Genomic DNA, 11,989 nt, shown 5'->3' with positions numbered 1-11,989 from the left:
CTCCTGCAATACCGTTATACTGCTTTTCAGCCCCAATTATCCCTGAGCCTGAGTCATTTCTATGTGAAGTCAGGCGCTCAGGCTGTGACTGTGTTAACATTTTCAGATCACGAGGGAGCCATTTAGTACATTAATATGTCAGAAATGCAGTAAATGGATTACACTGGGGCTTGAAGGAGCTCAGAGTTCAAGCACATTCCTACCTGCAGGGCATACACCCAGGACACATTCCAGATTTCTGTGCTGAAATATTGGTCTTTGCAGATGATTCTGGGAGTCTGTGTGAGCTGACAGCAAGACATATCCTAATATTTCCCAAATTGACCTTCCTAGATTATGAATGACCTGGTTGGTAGGCCACAAAATCTAGTCAAGAGTGTGGCTTTTTCATGTCTACCTTCCCTAACAGTTTTGGAGCCATCTGGGTGGAGGGGTGTGTTAGTCAGGAAAACAGGAACAGTACTAGAGAATTCAACATAAGGAATTGCTTAATCAGGTTTTGGAAAATGGAAGAAGCACAAAGGAGGCTCTGGTATAATTTAGAGATAGTAACTGCAGGAAGTGGCTCCTGTTCTTTGGAGAACCAAGGGAAGAAGTTGGGGTTATTAGAACCTATTGAAGGAGAAATTTCTTGTAGTGGACACTGTAGTATGCCACTCAGGTCCTCCAAGACTGAAGGGAATAAGCTGCTTGGGGTGCTTCTGGATGATGGCTCTCAGCTTTCAGCCCTCTACAGGAATTACCCTCCACTGGAAGAGACACCTTTCAGCTCCCTCCTGAAGCAGGCTATATCAAATGACTAGTCCATGTAGGGTATGGTGGCTCAGCTCCTTTGTCCCAAACAGGGACAATACTGAAGGGCCATCCAACTACGGACCTCCCCATGGGGGTTGGCTGAACTGTTGGTTGAGACTGCATCATAGCCCACTTTCTCCCTTGCCCAATCCTGCTTCTTTCCTTTCCCTTCCAGAGGTAATGATCCTGAGACCACTCCCTAATAAGCCTTTTGGATGCTAATCTGGATTTTAGAGTTGGCTTCTCGGGAAACCAAACCGTTGACACCCCCTAGAAACTTGAAACCACATCAAAGAAGTACCAGCTGGTACTTTAACCTCAGAAGCTTGGAGAAGGGGCCCTGTGGAGCAGGGATTCAGACCCCTGAGGAGTGGGTGCTGCCCAGCAGGCAGTGTAATGGGACTCATTCTGAACACGTGAAAGAGGCTGGAAGCTGGATTCAGTTGCTACTAGAACATATTTTGATAAAAGACACCAGTAACCTTCATTTCACTAAATCCAAAAGAGAATTTTCAATCCTCAAATTAGCATCACTTGACCCTATTGACCACTTTCTCTTTGAATAATTTCTCCTGTTGACTACCATGATGTCACATTTTTCTGTTTTTTTTTTCTCCTATACCTTTGGATCTCTTGTATAGATTCAGTCTTCTTCCAGTTGCTAAAAGCTATAGTTCCATCCTTAGTGGCTAGGGAAATGCAAATTAAAATCACAATGAAATATCACTATACACCCATTAGAATAGCTAAAATTAAATGGCTAAAATGAAAAGACTGACCTTACCAACTACTAGCGAGGATGCAGAGTGACTGGAACTTCCCGTACATTGCTGCTGGGAGTATAAAATGGGACTTCTCCTTTGGAGAATGGTTTGGTAGTTCCTTTAAAAGTTAAACATGTACCTACCATATGATATTCCACTTCTAGATGTTTACCCAGCAGAAATTCAAGCATATGTCCTATGAAGACTTCACAATATTTATAGGTGCTTTATTTGTAGTAGCCCCAAAGTGGAAACATCTTGAATGGGCATGATTTGGTGCATGGATAAACAGATTGTATATCCACACAATGAATAACAGCCACAAAAAAGGGATGAACTATTCATACACGAACAACATGGATGGACCGCCAAAGAATTAGGCTGAATGAAAGAAGAAAAAAAAGACTACATTTTGATTATTTCATTTACATACTATTCCAGAAAATACAAGTGAATCTATAGTGACAGAAAGTGATCAGGGGGTTTGCTGGAGATGGAAATGGGGAGAGGAGGGACAGAAGGATTGCAAGGGAACACTTGGTAACTTTGGGGATGAGGGACGTGTTCATTTTCTTGAATGTAATAATGGATTTATGGGGGTATATATGTCAAAACTTACCAAATTGTACACTTTTGTTATGTGCAGTTTATTGTGTGTCAATTATACCTCAATAAAGTTGTTAAAAATATAGTTGCAGGTCCTCAAAGTTCAGTCCTAGACTCTATTTTCACTCTATTTCACCTGGCAACTTCATTTACACTCACTGTCTATTTGCAGATGAGCTTCTCCTTCCCTGCCCCCAGTTATGTTTCCATCCAAGGCTTCTCTAAGTTCTAGGCCCACCTTTCCAACTGCCTACAGAACATATCCCTGCACAGCCATCAGAGGTTCCTCTACAGCAGAATGCACAATTCTCACCTCCAAACCTGTCCTTCCTCTATTTCTCCCTATCTCAGGGAATGGTGCTGTTCAGCAAGTTCAAAACACAGGCATCACCCTTGATACCTCACTCTCTGACTCCTGAATCAGTCCCTCCCCATTGATTTACTTCCTCAGTGTTGCTTGGATCTGTCCACTAAACTTCCTTAGTTTCTCTTCCGTTGGATGTTTAGGCTGTTTCTCAGTAATTATTTATTCTTACAAACATGCTGTATTTACCATCCATCCTATATGCATCGTTTGCACATGTGTAGGAGAATTTCTTTTCTTAGATAGAAAATCTCCAACTTGATCAGATATTGCCAACTTGATTTTGAATTAATTTATCCTCCCATAAAGAGTGATGAAAGCTTCTTTTCTCTCATGGTTTACCACATGGTTTTGCTTTTTATTACTCAAATGATAATATTTGAACATAATTGAGAAATAACACAGAAGCTGTGTTGTTATTACAACAAAGCTGTGTTCAAAACTTTGACAATTGTGTAGCACTTAATATATAGCTCTTGGAGTGAATTCCAGTGTGTATCTCATTTCCACCCAGAACAATGGCACCACTGGCTATGATTCTCAGCCCTGCTTTACAGATGGGGAGACTGAGGCTCAGAGAAATAACCTGACTTGCCTGTCATCACTTGGTTTACAAAAAATGCCAGCTGCCAGATAAGCCCTGCAGTGCAGAGTGGCACCATCCCTTCAGTTCCCAGCCTCTGCTCTGTGTCTGATCCTGCAAGGCCAGATCCCAAATACCCATGGATGAGCAATACTAAAAAGACTCCTTTCTGCAACAGAGGTACTTTTTCTAGAGGCTCCTTTAACTCCAGCCCCAGTCCTTTCACTTCATGAGACCTGGAAGGCTGTGTTTGAAACCAGTGGCCAGTACTGTGGGGCCAGGGGCATCACATGCAACCCAATCACCTATAGATTTGTTGGGAGTTGATGGTGAATGTGGAGGTGGCTTAGGAGTCATGGTTGGTCCTTCCAAGGTGGACACTTCCAGTGGAGAAGCCACAGGGGTGACTGTCAAGTGACTTGTGTTCTTTCTAGGGCTTGGCTCCAGTGCCTCCTGAGTTGGGCAATCATAAGGCAACAGCTTTGTGTTTCTTACCTGCTCCAGGTGGCACGGGAGTTTCTGATTCTCTCTTCCCCTGAAAACTCATGACACTGATGTGGAGGCTCTGGTTGCCTTATTGATCCCTGAAGCACCCACTATTCTGATCCTGCCCTGGGCTGAATTGAGTCTCCTCACTCAGTCATATCTTTCTCCAGGGAAGCTCACATCCAATAACAGGTTGATCTGGGTTAAAAAGGTCCAGTCCCCTTGCTTCAACTCAGGACAGCTCCATAGGGCCATGCTGTAGCTCCATGTGGGATCAGACATGGCCTTGGTTTCAACTAGACCACAGTTAGCTCCTTCTTCTGCTCAGTCCCACGCTATTCATATCTTCTTCCCCAGCAAGTGCTGACACAGAACAGTCCCCAGTAAACTTCCTGCACACATGCCTCTCTTTCAGTGTCTGCTTCCCAGGGAAACCAGCCTGTGACTTTCTCATAGCCAGTGAGAATGAGCAGGAGGCCACTGAGCTTGGGGACCATCTAGCCCCTCTTGACTGGAATGGACCTGCCTAATGCTTGGCTGCCCAGACTGAGGCTGATCCCAGAGGACCAGGGCACAGATCGGCTCTGGGTCCAGGGCTCTCTGAGTGAGTGCACCCTGCTGGCTTTGAGGAAGCTTTTAGCCATGTAATCCAGGGTACCAGCAAACTCAGAGGGTTTGCAGAAATAATTCTGGTTTTCTTTATTCAAAAGAGGGATTAGAATGAGTTCCAGTGTGTGAGCAAGACTGGCTGGGCCTGTGTGAGTAATGAGGGTCCAGCTCTATAGCTGTGCTGAGGAGTGGAGAGCAGCTCACCCAGGTGGTGCTGGATGCTGCTGGCCAGAGTGGGAGGAAGCTGAGCCTACCTGGAGAAATCTGGGGACACGGGGTTCTCCCAAGCAGACCCTGAGACAAGGACATAGGTGGATAGTTTATTTGGGAGGCAAACCCAAGAAGTGTGGAGAAGAAATGGGGAAATGAGTCCAGGAAGAGAGGAAGGCCAAGAAAGAGTGCATTCACGTGTGAGGGCCGCTGTGGGCAACTGGAGCTCACGTCCACTGAGAGCGCTCTCGAACACACTTCAGAACTGTCTCATACTGGGCAAGAAAACTGGAGTTGTATCCACCAACTACTGTCCTTTGTTCTTTGAGAGTTTCTCTTGGTGTATGAACTCCCTGCCACTTCTGTCCTGTTTCAAGCCAGGCAAGCTTCCAGTATATGCCAGGTCCTTGACATTTTCTCAGCGAATCCTCAAACAACCTCATTGTATAGGTGTTATTATCCCACCCCAGCATCTCTTGCATGAATGACCATCATTAGAGTGAATTTTAAACAGAAATTTAATCATGTCGTCCTCAGCTTAAGATGGTTTCCCATTACATTTTAGAACTCAGGCTACCTCCTCACCATGGCCTAGAGGAGAAAAATGGCCTGTCTCTCCCTATCTCAATGATTTCATCTCCAACCCTCTCCACATGCTAGCTCTGCTGTAGTCCCACAGATGCTTCTGTGGCTTCTCAAACACAGCCATCTCCTTTTGGGGCCTTTGTACTGATCATTTCCTTTCTCCAGAATGATTTTCCTCCAGCTCTTTGAGGTCTCAGCACAAATACTGCCTCCCCTGAGAGGCGGCCTCCCTCAGATGCTGTCCCATCCCCTTGTTTCGTTTCCTCCAGTGCACTCCTCAGCCTCTGAAATAATCTCGTTTATTTTGTTTGTCTACCTGTTTGCTCCCCACCACCCCCTTTCAGAATGTAAGCTTCAGGAGGACAGGAAGGAATCTTCTCTGTCTTGTTCCTTTTGTATTGTCAATGCCTAGAAAAATGTAGGCTCACAATAAATATTTGTTGTATGCATGAAGCAATTCCCAATGTATCAGTGAGGGAACTGAGGCTCTAAGTCACACATGTCATAACTGGCAGAGCTGAGATCTGAACTCATAATTATCAAAGACTGTGGATCTTCTCTCCTTGCCACCCTGCCTAGGAAACCTGGAAAACTCACGTCTCTCCTTTCCTGTATCTTGATCCTAAGTTTTAGCATCCTGCCATTAGTCCCGATGTAAAATCCCCAGGGTCATTCCTCTATGGCAGATACTAATGGCTGAGTTTCTGAGATAGAATCTCCATTGCTGTTTTTCCTTAACTGAATGAATATTTTTTTCACATTTTAGAATTTCTTCAATTGGAGGGCATTTTACTGTTGATGAATGCTTAATATTGTTTCCTTTTCACCTTGAAAGACCGTATTAACCCTAGGGTGTATCTTACAATGACGACATCCTAGAATCTGGAAATAGATTGTGGTGAAAACCCTGTAGTTATTTTCCAGAAAGCAATGGTAGTTGAGATAAATAGTGGAAATTTCTCTCTTTCCCTTGGGTTGTATTCTTTCTGTTTACACAGGTACTGTACAGAGTAGCATCAGATATTTATTTTGTTGTTAATGGTATATTGTTTTTTTTCCATGTCTATCTTCCTGATAGAATCTTGGAATCAAATAATAAAAGAACATAAAGATATATCTAGATTTGTTCTGACAAGTTTCATATCTCTGAATATACTCAGAGAGGAAAACTTGACCTTAAGAAAAATTACATTGAGAAATCCAGCTGCTATTAGAAAAGCCATTCAGCACAGAGAAAATGATGTGTCTTCTATTGTGGTACCTGTGTAATTTATGTCAACAGGAAGCCAATAACTTCATCATGATCTGAAAGTAAATTTCACCTGTGAGATCTTGGGCTCTCTCCTGATCTGATAGAAAGAATCATGCTCTATACATTCTCAACTCTAACTTCCCAAAAGAACTTTGGTGGGAGGTGAGGTTAGGGGAAGACAGATGGCTCTCAGATTGCTCTCATTTCCTGTCAGTCATCACCAAGGCTCCCAGGCATTTGACAGTGAGAGATTTATGCAGGAGCATCACGGAGGTAACTCTGGAAACAGAAAGTATGATTTAAATAGGAATTTTTCCTAAACCTCGGATGTCATTTTTAACTGACATGTTTAAATTTTTATGTTTTTCCAGCAAATATAGATTCATGCAGTCTTAATTCAAGCTGCTTAATTAGCCCATTGACCTTGGTTTCCCTATCTGGATATAGCAGGTGTTAAAATTTGTCTGAAGCCACAGGTATGCAACAATTATTGCCTAATTTTATTTTCTGTAAATCTAATTATGTTTTCAGTGTGTACCTCCATCCTGCTGGCCAGCAGGCGGTGATCTTAGCTGTCACTTCACATTGGGCTGCAGTCCCTGCATCTTATGAAGTGCTAAGTCATGGGGTGCATCCTTTAGTCACTAGTTCCCCTGGGGTTACTACTGACTCACTCACTGTCCCTGCCCAGTGGTTCCCTGCTGCTTCCTTGTCACTCTAGGGCCAAAGAATACTTTGTACAACTGCCCGTGGCCCTCTTTCCATGGCCACACTGATGATTCCTCCTTGCCGTCCTGACCCCTTGCCGTGTCACCACTTGGTTCTCGGGGTTTCCAGAGCCTATAGAATTCTTTTTCTCAATTTCCTTGAGCTAGGAAGGCTCTCTTTGTATGATTTCGGAAGAACCTTTTCTTCTTTTCTATCTGTAAACCCCTTTCTCTCTTCCTACATGCTCCGCAGACCTCCAAATCCTACTCTGGGCAGGGCTGGGATCAGGTGAGGTGGATCAGGTATCCTCCTCACCTGCTACATTTAAGTCTGTGCCTCAAAAATCAGATTTCTTTTGGTATCTATTTTGTTTTTCTAAACTATTGCATGAAAAAATTACTTATCCTGATTACTGAGTGTTTTGGTAGCTCCTTAAATTTTGCAGCTGAGGAGGCTAGGTGCAGTGGCTCCCATCTGTAATCCTAACACTTTGGGAGGCTGAGGCAGGAGGATTGCTTAAGCTCAGGAGTTTGGGACCAGCCTGGGAAACTTAGTGAGACCTCATCTCTATAAAAAAGTAAAAAATTAGCCAGGCATGGTGGCATGTGCCTATAGTCCCAGCTACTCGGGAGGCTGAGGTGGGAGGATGGCTTGACCCTGGGAGGTGAAGGTTGCAGTGAGCTGAGATCATGCCACTGCACTCCAGCCTGGGCAACAGAGCCTGATCCAGTCTGAAAAAAAAATTTGCAACTGAGGATAGTGCCTCACTCACCTCACCCTAATTCTGGTTGTGGATTTTGGGAACAAACACAGTGACCCTATGGCTTATGTATTGATATAGTTTGGATGTTTGTCCCTTCCAAATCTCATGTTGAAATGTGATTACTGGTGTTGGAGATGGGGCCTGATGGGAGGTGTTTGGGTAATGGGGTGGATCCCTCATGAATGGCTTGGTGCTCTCCACTTGGTAATGAGTTCATGTGAGATCTGGTTGCTGAAAAGAATCCGCTGCCTCTCTCTCTTGCTTCTTTTGTTTTTTTTTTTTTCTCTCTTTCTTGCTCCCTCTCTCACCATGTGACATGCTGGTTCCCCTTGCCTTCTGCCATTATTGTAATCTTCCTGAGGCCTCACCAGAAGAAGATGCCCACACAACATTTTCTGGATAGCCTGCAGAACTGTGAGTCAAAATAAACCTCTTTTCTTTATAAATTATTCAGTGTCAGGTATTCCTTCATAGCAATGCAAATGGACTAATACACGCCTTCTTTCTCTCTTGCCATGTATCCTAAGAACTAGCTTGAAATGAGAGAAAGAGGGGAAATTTAAGATGGAAAAACTGTATAATTACTATCTAGGGATGTTATTTAGCCACAAATAGAATTAGAGGGATGGGCTTTATCTCAAGAGCTCATTCCTCAAGAGTATATATATAGTGCTCTCCTGCCTATGCTTCTAATACCAGGGGGAGGACGGGGCCATGTCTGATATCTTGGATAGGTATGTAAAAAGGAAGACACTTGCTCCCCCATTCACCTCAATCATCAGCAGGAATTAAAGTTGCTTTTCAGCTCAGATTCATGGCCGCGGAGACATAACCAACTGACACAGTCTCACTACTACTAAAGTTACAACAGAAATGACAGTGGGGCCGGGCGTGGTGGCTCACGCCTGTAATCCCAGCACTTTGAGGCCGAGGTGGGCAGATCACAAGGTCAGGAGTTTGAGACCAACCTGGCCAGCATGGTGAAACCCCATCTCTACTAAAAATACAAAAATTACCTGGGCGTGGTGGCAGGTGCCTGTAATCCCAGCTACTCAGGAGATTGAGGCAGGAGAATTGCTTGAACCTGGGAGGCGGAGGTTGCAGTGATTTGAGATCATGCCACTGCACTCCAGCCTAGGCGACAGAGCGAGACTCCATCCCAAAAAATAAAAAAGAAAAAAGAAATGACAGTGGCCCATGACCTGTTGATGTCTCTTAGTTTCAATTTTCCTTATTTCTTTGAGGCTTAACTCTTCACTTTCTGGCTGTGGCCCTAGGCTGATCTGTACTTTTGGACTCGTTAAGAAACAAAACCAAAAACAGTTTTTCAAGAAGAGCCTCCATTCTCCAAATTGAGATCAGTGAAGTTGGATTCTATTTTTATAAAAGGCTCAACTTCTGCCCAGTAGCTCCAGCTCAGCACTATCATTAAGTAGGGAGAGAGGAGGCTTCAAACGTGAGGGTGATTCCTTTTATTGTGCTTCTCGCTTCAAACTTCCCCTCAGGGAGGAAGAAATCAAAATCAGAGAAACAATATAAGGTTGTGAAAAGTCGGCGGAGCTGCTCTCCCTCCTGGAATCAGAGGATTCTGGGTCTTTGTACCTGCGAGGCAGCCGCTTTCAAGCTGCCTGGCTTGACTCGTTCAGCCCTCATAAAAATCGTTGAAGGGCTGAACATCACTCTGTTTCTCCGCTTTGTCTACTCCCTTGAAAATAAACAGAAGCACCATGGGACATTTTGTCCCACATTTGCTGCTTCTGAGGGTTTTTTCCTTTACCAGGCTTCCCAACACAGACTTCTTCCCTTCCATAATCTCTGAGTGACTGAGTGTTGTTTTCCATGGTTCTGTTTTCCCAGGTTGTGCTTTCATGGCTGGCTCACATCCCTCTCAAACACAACAGAGACAGCAGCTGGGTCTCGTCCCTCGCAGATGGGTTCCCCTTACCTCTGCTTTGTTCCTTCCTGCTTATGACACTGTTCTTGACAATGGATCCATGCCTTATGAGCTGCATCTTCATCGGGAATCAGGGAGTTGCCAGGAAGATGAACAGCCCAAACAACTCAGGTGGAAAGGGGGCTTATTGAAGGGTCGTGGGGGGAATCTCCAGGAAAAGATCTTCCTGAGAATAAGACGGTCACCTGCTTGGCTTCTCCAGTCTTGCTGTCCCTCTGAGGCTCAGTGAGCTCTCGGCAAGGCCTTGGAACAGGGTGTTCTCTCTTTTCTCTGCTGCACTCCAGTGCACTTCACACCGGCTTCCTAGGTCTTGCTCACTCACATTTATGGGTGTCATGGAGCCCGCTCTGGCCCCCAAGCCTCCATTACCTTACAGCTTGTCTCCTTAGAGCTAATCTGATTGATACTGAGTCATGTATGGATCTTTTTTAGAGGAAAGAAATTCTCAGGGTTCCATATCCAAATTCCTGGGGAAGAAACTGGCTCAGCCTGGGTCAGGTGTCCACCTCCAGTCCAATTAGCTGTGTCAGCTAGTGGCGGCAGGTCACATGGTACATGGGCTGGCCTTTTTAGAGGAGAGTGAGTGTGGGTAGATTTCAAAGAAGAGGAGGGTCTTGGGTGTGTAGGAAATGGTTAGAGTGTCTAGTGCCATCCCTAAGTGCTACTTCCCTACTTTCTGCCCATCACTCTGGAGCACAGCCCGGTAAGCTTTCCTTTCACGGAAACATGATCTTCTGATAGTCTCACTCCCTGGCCTTCTGTTTTGGGTTCTGATGTTGGTAGATTGTTTAGAGAGGTCTTCCTCACACCAAGATTAAATATTAAAATACCCTCCTGTGTATACACTTATTAAATATTTAAACAGTAAATATTTCATCCATCCAGAATTTTTTTTGGTGCAAGGAGTTAAATAGGGAATCCAGCTCTATTTTTCTCCTCCAGGAGCTAATCACTTGTTCTGACACAATTCTTATTTATCTATTCATTTTTAAAAAAATTTTCAAGAATACCTCATTTATTATATACTACATTTTCTTATGCATTAAGTCTATATCTAGGCCATATTCTGTTTCATTAGCCTGTGAATCCATGTGCCAGAGTTGCAATAGTTTAGTTAGTATGGGCTTCTTCTTCTTCTTTTTTTTTTTTTGAAACAGGGTCTCACTTTGTCACTCAGGCTGGAGTACAGTGGCACAATCACTGCTCACTCTAGCCCTGACCACCTGGACTCAATCAATCCTCCCGCCTTGGTCTCCCCAGTAGCTGGGACTACAGGTACACACCATCATGCCCGGCTAAGTTTTGTATTTTTTGTAGAGATGGGGTTACACCACACTGCCCAGGCTGGGCTCAAACTCCTGGGCTCAAGTGATTCTCCTGCCTCAGCCTCTCAAAGTGCTGGGATTATAGGAGTGAGCCACCGTGCCCAGATGGGCTGCTTCTTTTAAACTGTGGAGTCATTTCTCACATCCTGTGATTATTCCCATTGTTTATTTTCATAGACAAGACTGGTCTCATTTGCATAATACTGGACACTCGGGCAGGTCCATTGAGGGTCAGTGGAGGGCTTCCTCTCCATGGAGGGAGGCATCTTACCATAGGAGTGCCACCTTTGAGCATTTTCTCTTCCATGTCCATGTCAGCAGCCCAAGGCTGCCAAGATCAAGGTCTTCTCACCACCCAGCCCAGTGGCCAATGGCAGGAGTCATTACCAGCAGGGCCCATGTACCCTAGGGCTGACTATCCCCATGTACAGTGTATGCAGGATGATCACCAATGAGAGCTGAGGTCACCCTCAATTCCATTCCATGGGACCTTGGCAACAGGCCACAGGGCCACTCCTGCAAGGCATTGTTCTCCACTGACTGCAAGCACCATCCACCTCCATCTCTAACTTCTTTGGTCCCAAGCTCAGGTGAAAGCCAGGTTCCTGGCATCCCATCACTTCATGTCCAGTTGAGCCCTTCTTAGACGTCCATGTAGCAGATGGTGAAAAGGACAGCACTTCTTCCAGGTTCCCTTTATCAGTTTAACCCCTATTTCAGTTTTTAAGTTTTAGGCTTAAAGCCCTTCTCTGGCTTCCTGTTAAGAAACCTGTTAGGATTTAGAACGTTGTTTTTTTTTTGAGACAGAGTCTCGCTCTGTCGCCCAGGCTGGAGTGCGTTGGTGCCATCTCGGCTCACTGCAAGCTCTGCCTTCCGGGTTCACGCCATTCTCCTGCCTCAGCCTCCCGGGTAGCTGGGACTGCAGGTGCCTGCCATCACGCCGGGCTAATTTTTTTTGTATTTTTAGTAGTGACGGGGGTTCACG

Source organism: Pan troglodytes, chromosome 2, assembly GCF_028858775.2.
Source record: "Pan troglodytes isolate AG18354 chromosome 2, NHGRI_mPanTro3-v2.0_pri, whole genome shotgun sequence".
NCBI lineage: Eukaryota > Metazoa > Chordata > Mammalia > Primates > Hominidae > Pan > Pan troglodytes.
The sequence above is the reverse complement of the archived record's forward strand: the minus strand, read 5'-3'. Positions refer to the sequence as shown.